The following is a 12,778-nucleotide window of genomic DNA, read 5'->3' on the forward strand; positions in this document are numbered from 1 at the left end:
CCATATCTTGGCTATTGTAATACTGTGCAGTGCACATTTGCCTTCCTGTGCCTTTCCAATTCTGTCTTCTTTGGTTATAGGTCCAGGAATGGGCCTGCTGAATGATATTGTAGCTCAACGTGTACCTTTTAAAGGCATCTCCATTCTGTTCTCATTAGTGGATCTTTCAAGGGTACGTCCAACTGAAAGTTGAGGTTATGCATTTCTCCACAAACACTTCAGCATTTATTGTTTATAGGTTTCTTGCTGATGGTTATTCTGAGGTGTACCAGCTGAAACCTCTTTGTAGCTGAATTTGCGTGTGTCTCATAATCCGTTGAAATTAAGCTTTAAGGCATGTCCATTTTATTTTTCAAACTGTGATTACAGCTTAGCTGTTCAAAGTGTTTTCTTAAAGTATGTGTCACATTTTGAAATTTATTGGCCATTACCTCCCTCAAGGCATTTTGTGGGCAGGTCTCATTTACAGCCATGCAGTACTTGTTCACATGAAGTGACCATTAGCACAGGCTTTAAAGCTGCTTTTGCAGGTAACGGCCAGAGGGTGGCAGCCTTTCTACGTTCCCCACGCTGGTACTAGGGAAACAGACCTTCCTGCCACTGGTGTTCCTCAGTTATAAATTAGAGAGAAATGTGCCCGGATAACCCCCCAATTGCTTCTGTCTCCTTACTTATATTTAATTTTAAATTTAAATTATACTTTTTATTGGAGTAATATTCCATTGTGTACATGGACCACTGCTTCTTGGTGCACTCCTCTGTTGATGGACATTTTCGTTGCTTCCAAGTGTTGGCTATGGTCAGTATTGCTGGAGTGCAGAATTGCCAGTCTGTGAGGTTTTGATTCTCATTTTCTCAGGTGACAGGTCCAGCAGTGGGTATGACTGATTGCCTGGTAGCGCAATGTTTCCCTTTTCAAAGCACCTCCATTGTGTTTTCGTTAGTGGCTCTTACCACGTCCCCCTTAGAACGGAGGGTACGCACTTCTCCACAATCGCTTCAGCATTTATTGCTTGCAGCATTTTTGCTAATGGCCATTCTGACTGCTGTGAGCTAACAGGTTTTTGTAATTTGGGTTTGCGTGTCTTTACAAATACCTAAAATTCATCATTTTTCCAAGCCGTTTTTGTTTCTGTTTAAAAAAAAAGGAGAACAAAGTGTGCATACAATATACCTCTTAAAATTGTCTTCTTGGAAGGTTGCCCTCTTTTGAATTTCTTATTAGGTTTTCGACCCCAGGAATTTTTTGGTGGGCAGGTGCCATTACAGAACTGCACATTTGGTGAATAGTTAGTGACCATTAGCAGTGGGTTTAAAGCTGCTGTTGTGTGAAACGGTCACAAGGAGGCAGCATTTCTCCATTCCCCAATCTGGGTAGTAGGGCAGGAGAGCCTTTCTGGAAGTCGTGTTCCTAAGTTGTAAATTAGAATGGAATGTGCTAGGAGAAACCCCCATACGTTTATGTCTCATTACTTCTTGTTGGTTGTCTTAATTTCTGTAATCGGGGTATAGATTAGAATATTGTTTGCCCTAGCTGTACACAATCTGGCTCATTTGTACATTATATATGTCTATTCATATACAGATCCTCTGCCCATGCAAAATATTACACAGTGTTCCGTAGACCTCCCTGGCTATATGGTCGGTCTTTGTGACACATGTATATAATATGTATTGGTATATGTAACACTGATCTTAATTTATCCATTCCTCCCACCTTTCCTTTTAGATAAGTATAGTTTTTTCCTACATCTGTGAGTGTCTTTCTCTGTGGAAATATTTTCCTGTGGGTCAGTTATTAGATAACGCCTATAAGTAATATCATGGGATATAGGTCTTTTGATTTCCAACTTACCTCATGTTCCATGATTATCTCTAGGCTCATCTGTGGTGCCTCAAAGAGCAGTAATTCATTGTTCTCCATGGTGAATATTCCATTGTGTACATGGACCTCTTCTTCTTTATCCATTCACCTGTTGATGGACATTTTGGTTGCTTCACCATCTTGGCTATTGTGAATAAGGCCGCAGTGCAACTGATACAGCCTGTGTCTTCCCGATTCTGGACTTCTCAGGTGAGAGGCCTAGAGGTGGGCCTGCTGCGTCGAATGGAAAACGTAGGGAGTAACCAGGCAACGTCAGTTACCATGGCAGCCCTGGGAAAAACATTACCAAGTGAAACTAACACTCCCAGGAGCCTACATTTGTTTCCACAATAGGTAAACCTTTCTCATTTCTAAAGTACTATACTGTGAAATATGCATCTCAGTCAGAACTAGAGGTTACTCAGTGTCTGCTGTGATCGGGAGGAAAAGAGAAGGGCCTTACACAGTACCTAAAGCAACGACACGAAGAAACTAGGGGCCACGGGCAGAGACAGACAGGCTCAGACAGGCTCCTATCCCTATGACATTCTGAGGAGATCACGTTGTAAGGGCTCGAGCACGAGAAAGCAGCCACTAACCAGCTACCCTGTCTCAAATATGTGGAGAAAGTCAATGTAAATGCTTACCTATGTATTATTCTTTTCTGATCATTCTTTCAGTGTATCCCTTCTGGCTGTGTGCAAAGCGATTCTTTGTTTTGTACCTGAAAAATGAGTGGCACATGTAAATGGATGAAAGTTGTCAGAGCAGACATCCAAGGAGCTCTTCAGCTAACGAACGAGGAGCTCCGAGTTCTGGGAAGGAATCATAAAAGTAGTGTAGAATCACAACATCTTAGAGCATGCTTTATATGAAATCCCCTCTTTCATATCGCCAGTCACTGGTCATCAGCCTATACATGAACTTTGCAGTGACAGAAAACCCAGCACTGTCTACACAGGTCTAGGCACTTCTAGTTGCTACAGCAGTCTATACCAAATTCAGAATCTGACTCCCTGTCACGCATCAGTCCCAGTCTGCCTTCTGCAATGGTACACCCCATGGCACACCTCATCTCTTTTCCATCTGGCACATTTCCCAAACACACGGGGACAATTTTGTTCTCCCTGAAGCTCTCTTCTCCCACGTCACCCTCCTAAATCACTCCTTCCTTCCTGTGTTTATGACTTTGAGGAGCCCCCAAGGTTTTCTCATCCCAAGGCCATGACAAGCAATGGCATCAGTGTGCCTGCTACAGATTCTGGGAAAGGGGCAGGGCCACACGAGGGTCTGGCAAGTGTGACCGACAACCTGAGGTGAGAGTACATGGGACAACCTCAGCCTCTCTTCAGTCCTCAGCCTCTATCCAAGGTTTCTCCATAGCACGCTACTGACATTTTGGGCCAGGTCATTCTTTTGGGGTGGTGGGGAGGGCTGTCCTATGCCTTGTACGGTATGTAGTAGCATCCTGGCCACTACCCACTAGATGTCTGCAGCACCGCCCCCCACCCCCACCCCCCCACACCCCGGATGTGACCAAGAAAAATGTCTCCAGCCACTGTCAAACGTCCTGGAGGACGGGTGATGGCAAAATCACCCTCACTCAGGAGCCACTGCTCTTTCCAATGACTCTGTTCACCCAGGAGGACTCAAAACCCTCTCCTCTGCTGGCTTAGCATTCGACTCTCCAGAACGTCTAGCGTGTATCAAAATGCTATTTGAAATTGGATAGTATTTATCTCTATAACGGTATCCGATGAAAGTAAAACTCTTTCGCCAGATGTTAAGAACCTCCCAGGTGATTAATCCACGTTTACCTTATCTCCTACCCAAGACACTGGAAATTACAGAAATGATCGGACACCCATTTTCGGTATCCGTTCAGGAAGTACCTGTTGTCTGAGGCTTTTTGGCAACCTGAACAACTGAATTAAAGTAAAATATTCTGCCTGACCGTGGCTTTGTGAGACAAGACACAAACCTGTAGCAGGACCCTCCTCTCTGCTGTTTACGGAATTGAGGTATCTGACTGGAAAGCCGTTGGAGGTGAACTACCCAAGAAAGCAGTGGGTTCAGGATGAGAATTTGGAAAGGGTGACGAGGGAGGGGAGAATGAACCTCAGCTGAAAAGAAAGGGGAAAAGTACCAAGAGATGAGTTCTCTTGACTGAAGAGAAGAGACGCTGAAAGCCATCAGCTTGCCCTCGGGGCCCTCAGCTCTCTGGGGAGCTCTAAGGGAAGGGTGAGCCTGGACCTACGACTCCGGACTCCTGGTCTCGGCCCCCAGGCCTGACCATTCACTCAGACTCTCAATAAATACTTGTATTCAGAGACCTTACACGGGGACCACATCTGGGAAAACATCGCCGCACCCTCATCATAAGTCACAGGGGGAGACCCGAACTGGCCAAGCCACGACAGGAGCTGTGAGGGCGACAAGAGAGCACGGCAGGGATCGGACATCGGATCGCCAGAAGCCCTCCGCCCTCCTGGTTCGTAATGCCAGGGCCCCATCGCCGCGTATCGCCGGACCCCGGTCCTGCCTCCGTCGCGCACCCTTCCCCAAGGTCGGCGGGGGTCTGGAGTCACCATCCCCGGTTCGGACCGACAGACCTGGCCGCTGCTCAGCTCTACAGATCCCGCTCCTTCCACACAGTTCGCCGAGTCCGCGGGCCTTACTGAGCCGCGCCGGCCGCCGGCCGCGAGGCCTGGGCGCGCCTGTGACGTCACTGTCGCGCGCCTCTCCCGCAACAAGGGGTGGATGGCTCTCGCACGGCGGCTGCGGCTGTTGTCGCTCGCGGCTCGGTTGCTTCTGGCGCCTCGCCGGGACCTGACGGTCTGCGGTCCCATCGAGCCCCTGCCCGTGGTGCGCATCCTGCGGGCTCCACAGCGGCGGCAGGAAGAGCGGCAGAGTGGGCAGCGGAGCCCCCCGCGGCCGGTGCTGGCGCGACCTGGGCCGCTGCCACAACGACTGAGCTCACGTGCCGCAACTACTGAAGCCCACGCGCCTAGAGCCGGTGGCCCCCAACAAGAGAAGCCACCACAGTGAGAAGCCGGTGCACCGCAACGAAGAGGAGCCCCCACTCACCGCAACTAGAGAAAGCCCACGTGCAGCAACGAAGACCCAACACAGCCAAAAGTAAACAAATAAATAACATGAAAAAAGATACAATACAGTATTGTTAACCATAGTTGCCATGCTGCACATTACATCCCAGAACGTATTTGTCTTGTAACTGGAAGTTTGTACCCTCTGACCACCCTCCCCCATTCCCCACCCCCCCCACCTCATCCCCGTAGGTTAAAATTTACAATAGAGGAGGAGCCCAGATAAACTTCAAGGAGAAGGTGACATCTGAGCAGAGATTTGAGTTAGCCAAGTTCGTATCTAATGGAAGAGCGCACAGGAGAGGTAAGGGCCAGTGCAAAGACCCTGGGGCAGGCGCTTGATTGGTGTGTTAGAAGAACAGGAAGGAGGCCACTGTGGTTGCAGCACAGAAAGGAGAAGAGGGTAATGGAAGTCAGATACACAACGGATGGAGAGCAGTAAGCAGGTAGGACACAGTGGTCGGACCCCGAATGGCCTTGTCGGACGCTCTGCGGGCCGTGTTAGCGCTTCACGATAGGAGCCAGTGAAGGCTTTGAAGGAGAGGAGTGGCATGACTGATCACAGTCCCCATGATCACGCTGACTGCTGTATGAAAAACAGACTGTGGGGGCCACGGTAGACACTGGCAGATCATCAGAAGGCTCTTCTGCCACCGATGTCAGAGATGATGGTGGCTCAGGACGGAGAGATAGTAGGGGAGGTGGTGAGAAGTGGTCACATTCTAAAAATATTTTGAAGGTAGAGCAACAGGAGTAAAACGAAGAAAATCCAAATCCCGTGGCCCAGAGATAACTGTTAATTTATTTATTCTAAGCAAACTCGGTCCCTCTTAAAAACCACAAAGCTTGCCAAGGATGCTCTTCTCAGAGGTACTACCTTTGTACCACTCAGCCCACTCTGGCATGCCCTCCCCCTCTGCCACTCTCCCAGAACTGCTCTGATTAAAGTCACCAATTACCTCGAAGTGGCTCAATCTATGAGACACTGACCTGTCCTCAATCCTGTTCTGCTAGCGGCACATGGCATGGTGAAGCCTCCCCTCTTGCTTGATCTCTCTCCTCCCTGGGTTCGTCGACCGCACACTCTCCCAGTTTTTCTCTCTACCCCTGCTTTGCAGTCTCTTTTCCTGGTTTCACCTCCTGCCCTCACATGTTGAGGTTGCTCCTCAGTCGTGGGCCCTCTTCCCTGCTAATTTCACACATCCTGCCCCACAAATTTATTCACTCCCATGGTATAAAATATTGGCCACGATCATCTCCAAAGGCATCCCAACCTCACAACAACTGCTCAAAACACATCCCCACTCGGATGTGTTAAGGGCATCTCCTACTCCACGTGTGGAAAACAAAGCCTTGATCAACCTTCCTAAGCCTCGTACTCTGTCTCCAATTATTTATTCAACGGACACTTACTGAGCCCCTAAGATATGCCAAGCACTGCTAGGCACTAAGAGACAAAAAGATGAGGCAGGAGGGTAAGGTTCAATAGAACAGAGGGTTATAGAAAGGGAACTGACAAATATGTGTGAAAATAAAAGTGTGCACGGTGCTATGATGGAGCACTTACGTAAGGCTGTAGGAGTCTAGCTCAGCAGCGAAGAGACTGATGGGGGTTGAGGAGGGCCTCCCTCAAAAAATAATCTCTGTGGACTTCCCTGGTGGCGCAGCGGCTCAGAATCCGCCAGCCAGCACTATTTACAATAGCCAGGACATGGAAGCAACCCAAGTGTCCATCGACAGACGAACAGCACATATATACAATGGAATATTACTCAGCCTTAAAAAGAAACGAAATTGGGTTACTTGTACTGAGGTGGATAGACCTAGAGTCTGTCATACAGAGTGAAGTAAGTCAGAAAGAAAAACAAATACCGTACGCTAACACATATGTATGGAATCTAAAAAAATAAAATAGTTCTGATGAAGCTAGGGGCAGGACAGGAATAAAGACGCAGACGTAGGGAATGGACTTGAGGACACGGGGAGGGGGAAGGGTAAGCTGCGATGAAGTAATAGAGTAGCACTGACATATATACAATACCAAATGTAAAATAGCTAGGTAGTGGGAAGCAGCGGCATCGCAAAGGGAGATCAGCTCAGTGCCTTGCCACCACCTAGAGGGGTGGGATCAGGAGGGTGGAGGCAGACTCGAGAGGGAGGGGATATGGGGATATACGTATGCATAGAGCTGATTCACTTTGTTATACAGCAGAAACTAACACACCACTGTAAAGCCATTATACTCCAATAAATACGTTTAAAACAAAACAAAACAAAAACAAAAACAAGAATCCACCTGCCAATGCAGGGGACACGGGTTTGCTCCCTGCTCCAGGAAGATCCCGCATGCCTCGGAGCAACTAAACTAAGCCCACGAGCCACTGCTACTGAGCCCATGCGCCACAACTTCTGAAGCCCGCGCACATAGAGCCCGGGCTCCGCAACAAGAGAAGCCCCTGCAGTGAGAAGCCCGTGCCCCACGACGAAGGGTAGCCCCTCCTCGCCGCAACGACAGAAAGCCCACGCGCGGCAACGAAGACCCAACGCGACCAAAAATTCATTAATTAAAGCTTATATTTAAAAAAAAAAAAAAAAACAAAGAAAAAAATCTCTGCTGGGAATTCCCCGGTGGTCCTCTGGTTAGGACCCTGTGCCTCCAGTTCAGGGGGCCTGGGTTCAATCCCTGGTTGGGGAACTAAGATCCTGAAAGCCGGCACCGCAGCCCTAACAAAAATGAAATAAAATAAAATATATTAAAATAAAAAAAGAAAGGATCTCTGATTCAAGGTCTACAGGGTGAGAAGGTGTTTATCAGGCCAATATGTGGGGAGAAAATTTTTCCCATTTCAGTAAGTAGCACCTCCATTTACCCAATTACACACCATTAACCCACATTCCCCACATCCAATTCATCGCTTACTCCTATTCGCCTCCAAGCCATCACTAACCTTCCAAATATGACTCTAACGTGCCTGCTTTACTCCACCTCCAAGGCCACCACTGTGCACAAAGCCAGTCTCCTAATGAGTCTCCCCAAATCTTCTCCTGCCCCCTCCTATCCATTCTCTTACAATAGCCAGTATGGTGTCTGAAAAAGGCATCTCTGCTAACACCACTTCCCTGTTTATACCCTGCAATGGCTTCCCACCAACTTTAGGATAAATCCCAAACAGATGATGGACTGGAGGTTGGAAGACCAGAAGCAGGTAGGGTGTTAGGTTAGAAAGAGGGATAAAGGGTCTAGGCAAACAGCGAAAAGGGCTGAAAAGAAAAGGATCGGCACTTGTACAACAGTCCGGATGCAGGCAGGAGAATGCAGGAATAGCGAAGGAATACGAATAGCCAGCCACTTTTTATTTCTGCAATGCCTTTGCAATTCCCAAAGTGCTTCACTTATAACTGTGATTCTCAAACCTAGCTGTACGTTAGAATCATCTGGAGAGATTTTTAAAACTACCAATGGCCAGGCCTCACCCCATTTTAATCAGAATATACACTTCACTAGGGCAGGAATTTTGTCTGTTTCATTCACTGTCCATATGGAAAGTACCTGGGACATACATGGTGCTCAGAAAATATATACTGAATGAATAAAGGAAGGAAGGAATGTACCACTATCACCTGAGATCCAAGGAGACATTCTTTTCAAAACTTAGGGAGTAACCAGGCAACGTCAGTTACCATGGCAGCCCTGGGAAAAACATTACCATGTGACACTAACATTCCCAGGAGCCTACATTTGTTTCCACAATAGGTAAACCTTTCTCATTTCAAAGTACTATAATGTGAAATATGCATCTCAGTCAGAACTAGAGGTTACTCAGTGTCTGCTGTGATCGGGAGGAAAAGAGAAGGGCCTTTACACAGTATCTAAAGCAATGACACGAAGAAACTAGGGGCCACGGGCAGAGACACACAGGCTTAGATAGGCTCCAATCTCTATGACATTCTGAGGAGATTCACTTTGTAAGGGCTCGAGCACGAGAAAGCAGCCACTAACCAGCTACCCTGTCTCAAATATGTGGAGAAAGTCGATGTAAATGCTTACCTATGTATTATTCTTTTCTGATCATTCTTTCAGTGTATCCCTTCTGGCTGTGTGCAAAGCGATTCTTCGTTTTGTACCTGAAAAATGAGTGGCACATGTAAACGGATGAAACTTGTCAGAGCAGACATCCAAGGAGCTCTTCAGCTAACGAACGAGGAGCTCCGAGTTCTGGGAAAGAATCGTAAAAGTGGTGTAGAATCACAATATCTTAGAGCATCCTTTATATGAAATCCCCTCTTTCATATCACCAGTCACTGGTCATCAGCCTATACATGAACTTTGCAGTGACAGAAAACCCAGCACTGTCTAGACAGGTCTAGGCACTTCTAGTTGCTACGGCAGTCTATATCAAATTCAGAATCTGACTCCCTGTCACGCATCAGTCCCAGTCTGCCTTCTGCAATGGTACACCCCATGGCACACCTCATCTCTTTTCCATCTGGCACATTTCCCAAACACACGAGGACAATTTTGTTCTTCCTGAAGCTCTCTTCTCCCACGTCACCCTCCTAAATCACTCCTTCCTTCCTGTGTTTATGACTTTGAGGAGCCCCCAAGGTTTTCTCATCCCAAGGCCATGACAAGCAATGGCGTCAGTGTGCCTGCTACAGATTCTGGGAAAGGGGCAGGGCCACACGAGGGTCTGGCAAGTGTGACTGACAACCTGAGGTGAGAGTACATGGGACAACCTCAGCCTCTCTTCAGTCCTCAGCCTCTATCCAAGGTTTCTCCATAGCACACTATTGACATTTTGGGCCAGATCATTCTTTTGGGGTGGTGGGGAGGGCTGTCCTACGCCTTGTACGGTATGTAGTAGCATCCTGGCCACTACCCACTAGATGTCTGCAGCACCGCCCCCCACCCCCACCCCCACACACCCCGGATGTGACCAAGAAAAATGTCTCCAGCCATTGTCAAACGTTCTGGAGGACGGGTGATGGCAAAATCACCCTCACTCAAGAGCCACTGCTCTTTCCAATGACTCTGTTCACCCATGAGGACTCAAAACCCTCTCCTCTGCTGGCTTAGCCTTCAACTCTCCAGAACGTCTATCGTGTATCAAAATGCTATTTGAAATCTGATAGTATTTATCTCTGTAACGGTATCTGATGAAAGTAAAACTCTTTCGCCAGATGTTAATAACCTCCCAGGTGATTAATCCACGTTTACCTTATCTCCTACCCAAGACACTGGAAATTACAGAAATGATCGGACACCCATTTTCGGTATCCGTTCAGGAAGTACCTGTTGTCTAAGGCTTTTTGGCAACCTGAACAACTGAATTAAAGTAAAATATTCTGCCTGACCGTGGCTTTGTGAGACAAGACACAAACCTGTAGCAGGACCCTCCTCTCTGCTATTTACGGAATTGAGGTATCTGACTGGAAAGCCGTTGGAGGTGAACTACCCAAGAAAGCAGTGGGTTCAGGATGAGAATTTGGAAAGGGTGACAAGGGAGGGGAGAATGAACCTCAGCTGAAAAGAAAGGGGCAAAGTACCAAGAGTTGAGTTCTCTTGACTGAAGAGAAGAGACGCTGAAAGCCATCAGCTTGCCCTCGGGGCCCTCAGCTCTCTGGGGAGCTCTAAGGGAAGGGTGAGCCTGGACCTACGACTCCGGACTCCTGGTCTCGGCCCCCAGGCCTGACCATTCACTCAGACTCTCAATAAATACTTGTATTCAAAGACCTTACACGGGGACCACATCTGGGAAAACATCGCCGCACCCTCATCATAAGTCACAGGGGGAGACCCGAACTGGCCAAGCCATGACAGGAGCTGTGAGGGCGACAAAAGAGCACGGCAGGGATCGGACATCGGATCGCCAGAAGCCCTCCGCCCTCCTGGTTCGTAATGCCAGGGCCCCATCGCCGCGTATCGCCGGACCCCGGTCCTGCCTCCGTCGCGCACCCTTCCCCAAGGTTGGCGGGGGTCTGGAGTCACCATCCCCGGTTCGGACCTACAGACCTCGCCGCTGCTGAGCTCTACAGATCCCGCTCCTTCCACACAGTTCGCCGAGTCCGCGGGCCTTACTCAGCCGCGCCGGCCGCCGTCCGCGAGGCCTTGGCGCGCCTGTGACGTCACTGTCGTGCGCCTCTCCCGCAGCAAGCGGAGTATGGCTCTGGTATGGTGGCTGCGGCTTTTGTCGCTCGCGGCTCGGTTGCTTCTGGCGTCTTGCCGGGATCTGACGGTCCGCGGTCCCAACGAGCCGCTGCCCTTGGTGCGCATCCCGCGGGCTCTACAGCGGCAGCAGGAAGAGCGGCATAGCGGCCGGCGTAGCCCCCCCGCGGCCGATGCTGGCGCGTCCTTGGCTGCCGCTGATGTCAGTGAGGCGACCCGACTTGAACCAGCCGGCTCACCTCACGCTGGGCTCTTGAAACTCGCGCCACTCTCTTCGTGCGGCTGGAGGAATCGGTGCACCCACGCGGACCATTTCTCCATCGAGTGCGCGCAACATGAGGCTCCAGCGCTGCGGAACCTTTCGCCCAAGGGCAGCTGCACTGAAGTGTGTCTGTAGCTCCCCGTTCTGAGCGCGCTACAGGAGGCTGCTCCCGAAGTTGTTCGGCCCACAAACGTGCAGTCGAGTACCATTCCCCCACTTCTTCGCGGCCGCCACATTCTCTGCGCCGCAGAAACCGGCAGTGGCAAAACTCTCAGCTACATGCTACCTCTCCTTCAATGGCTGTTGGGCCAGCCAAGCCTGGACCCCTGTCGTATCCCTGCTCCTCGAGGCCTGGTTCTTGTGCCTTCTCGAGAATTAGCCGAACTGGTGCGTGCCGTGGCCCAGGCCTTGGGCAGCTCCTTGGACCTCCAGGTGCGGGAGTTAGGGGGAGGCCATGGCATGAGGAGGATCAGGCTGCAACTGTCCAAACAACCTCCAGCAGATATTCTGGTGGCCACTCCGGGGGCTCTGTGGAAGGCCCTGAAAACTCAACTGATCAGCCTGGAGCAGCTCTCCTTCTTGGTGTTGGATGATGCAGACATGCTGTTGGATGAAATCTTCCTGGAACTGGTGGATTACATCTTGGAGGGGAGCCATATAGCAGAAGGCTCAGCTGACATAAAAGACCCCTTCAATCCCGAAGCTCAGTTAGTGCTGGTGGGTGCCACATTTCCCGAAGGTGTAGGCCAGCTGCTGAGTAAAGTTGCCAGCTTAGACTCTCTAACCCCCGTTACCAGTGACAAGCTCCACTGCATCATGCCTCATGTCAGACAGACATTCATGAGGCCGAAGGGAACAGAGAAGGTGACTGGGTTGGTACAGATCCTTAGGCAGCATGACAGAGCATATAGGACTGGCGCCACAGGAACTGTTCTGGTGTTCTGTAATTGCTACAGCACTGTGAACTGGCTGGGGTATATATTCTGGATGACCACAAAATCCAACACTTAAGACTGCAGGGACAAATGTCAGCCTCAATGAGAGCAGGCATCTTCCAGTCCTTCCAGAAGGGCTCCCGAGACATTCTTCTCTGCACAGACATCGCCTCTCAGGGCCTGGACAGCACCCAGGTGGAGCTAGTCATCAATTATGATTTCCCTCTCACCCTGCAAGACTACATCCACAGAGCAGGGAGGGTGGGCCGGGTGGGGATCGAGGTGCCAGTCACTGTCATCAGCTTTGTGACCCATCCCTGGGACGTGAGCCTGGCTCAGAAGATTGAACTGGCAGCTCGCCAGAGGAGAAGCCTTCCAGGACTGGGGTCCTCAGTGAGAGAGCCTTTGCACCAGCAAACCTTATTGCAGCGGGCTTATATATGA

The 12,778-nt window shown here is 49.7% G+C and overlaps 1 pseudogene across 1 annotated transcript; it reads left to right on the forward strand.

Annotated features, from left to right (window-relative positions):
- The first annotated feature begins 4,624 nt into the window (after positions 1 to 4,624).
- On the forward strand, positions 4,625 to 12,778 carry LOC307059023 (putative ATP-dependent RNA helicase DDX28; annotated as a pseudogene). The gene is made up of 2 exons: positions 4,625 to 4,844; positions 11,345 to 12,778. The product of its transcript is annotated as a putative ATP-dependent RNA helicase DDX28 (transcript).

Source organism: Hyperoodon ampullatus, assembly GCF_949752795.1.
Source record: "Hyperoodon ampullatus genome assembly, chromosome: 10".
Classification (NCBI taxonomy): Eukaryota; Metazoa; Chordata; class Mammalia; order Artiodactyla; family Ziphiidae; genus Hyperoodon; species Hyperoodon ampullatus.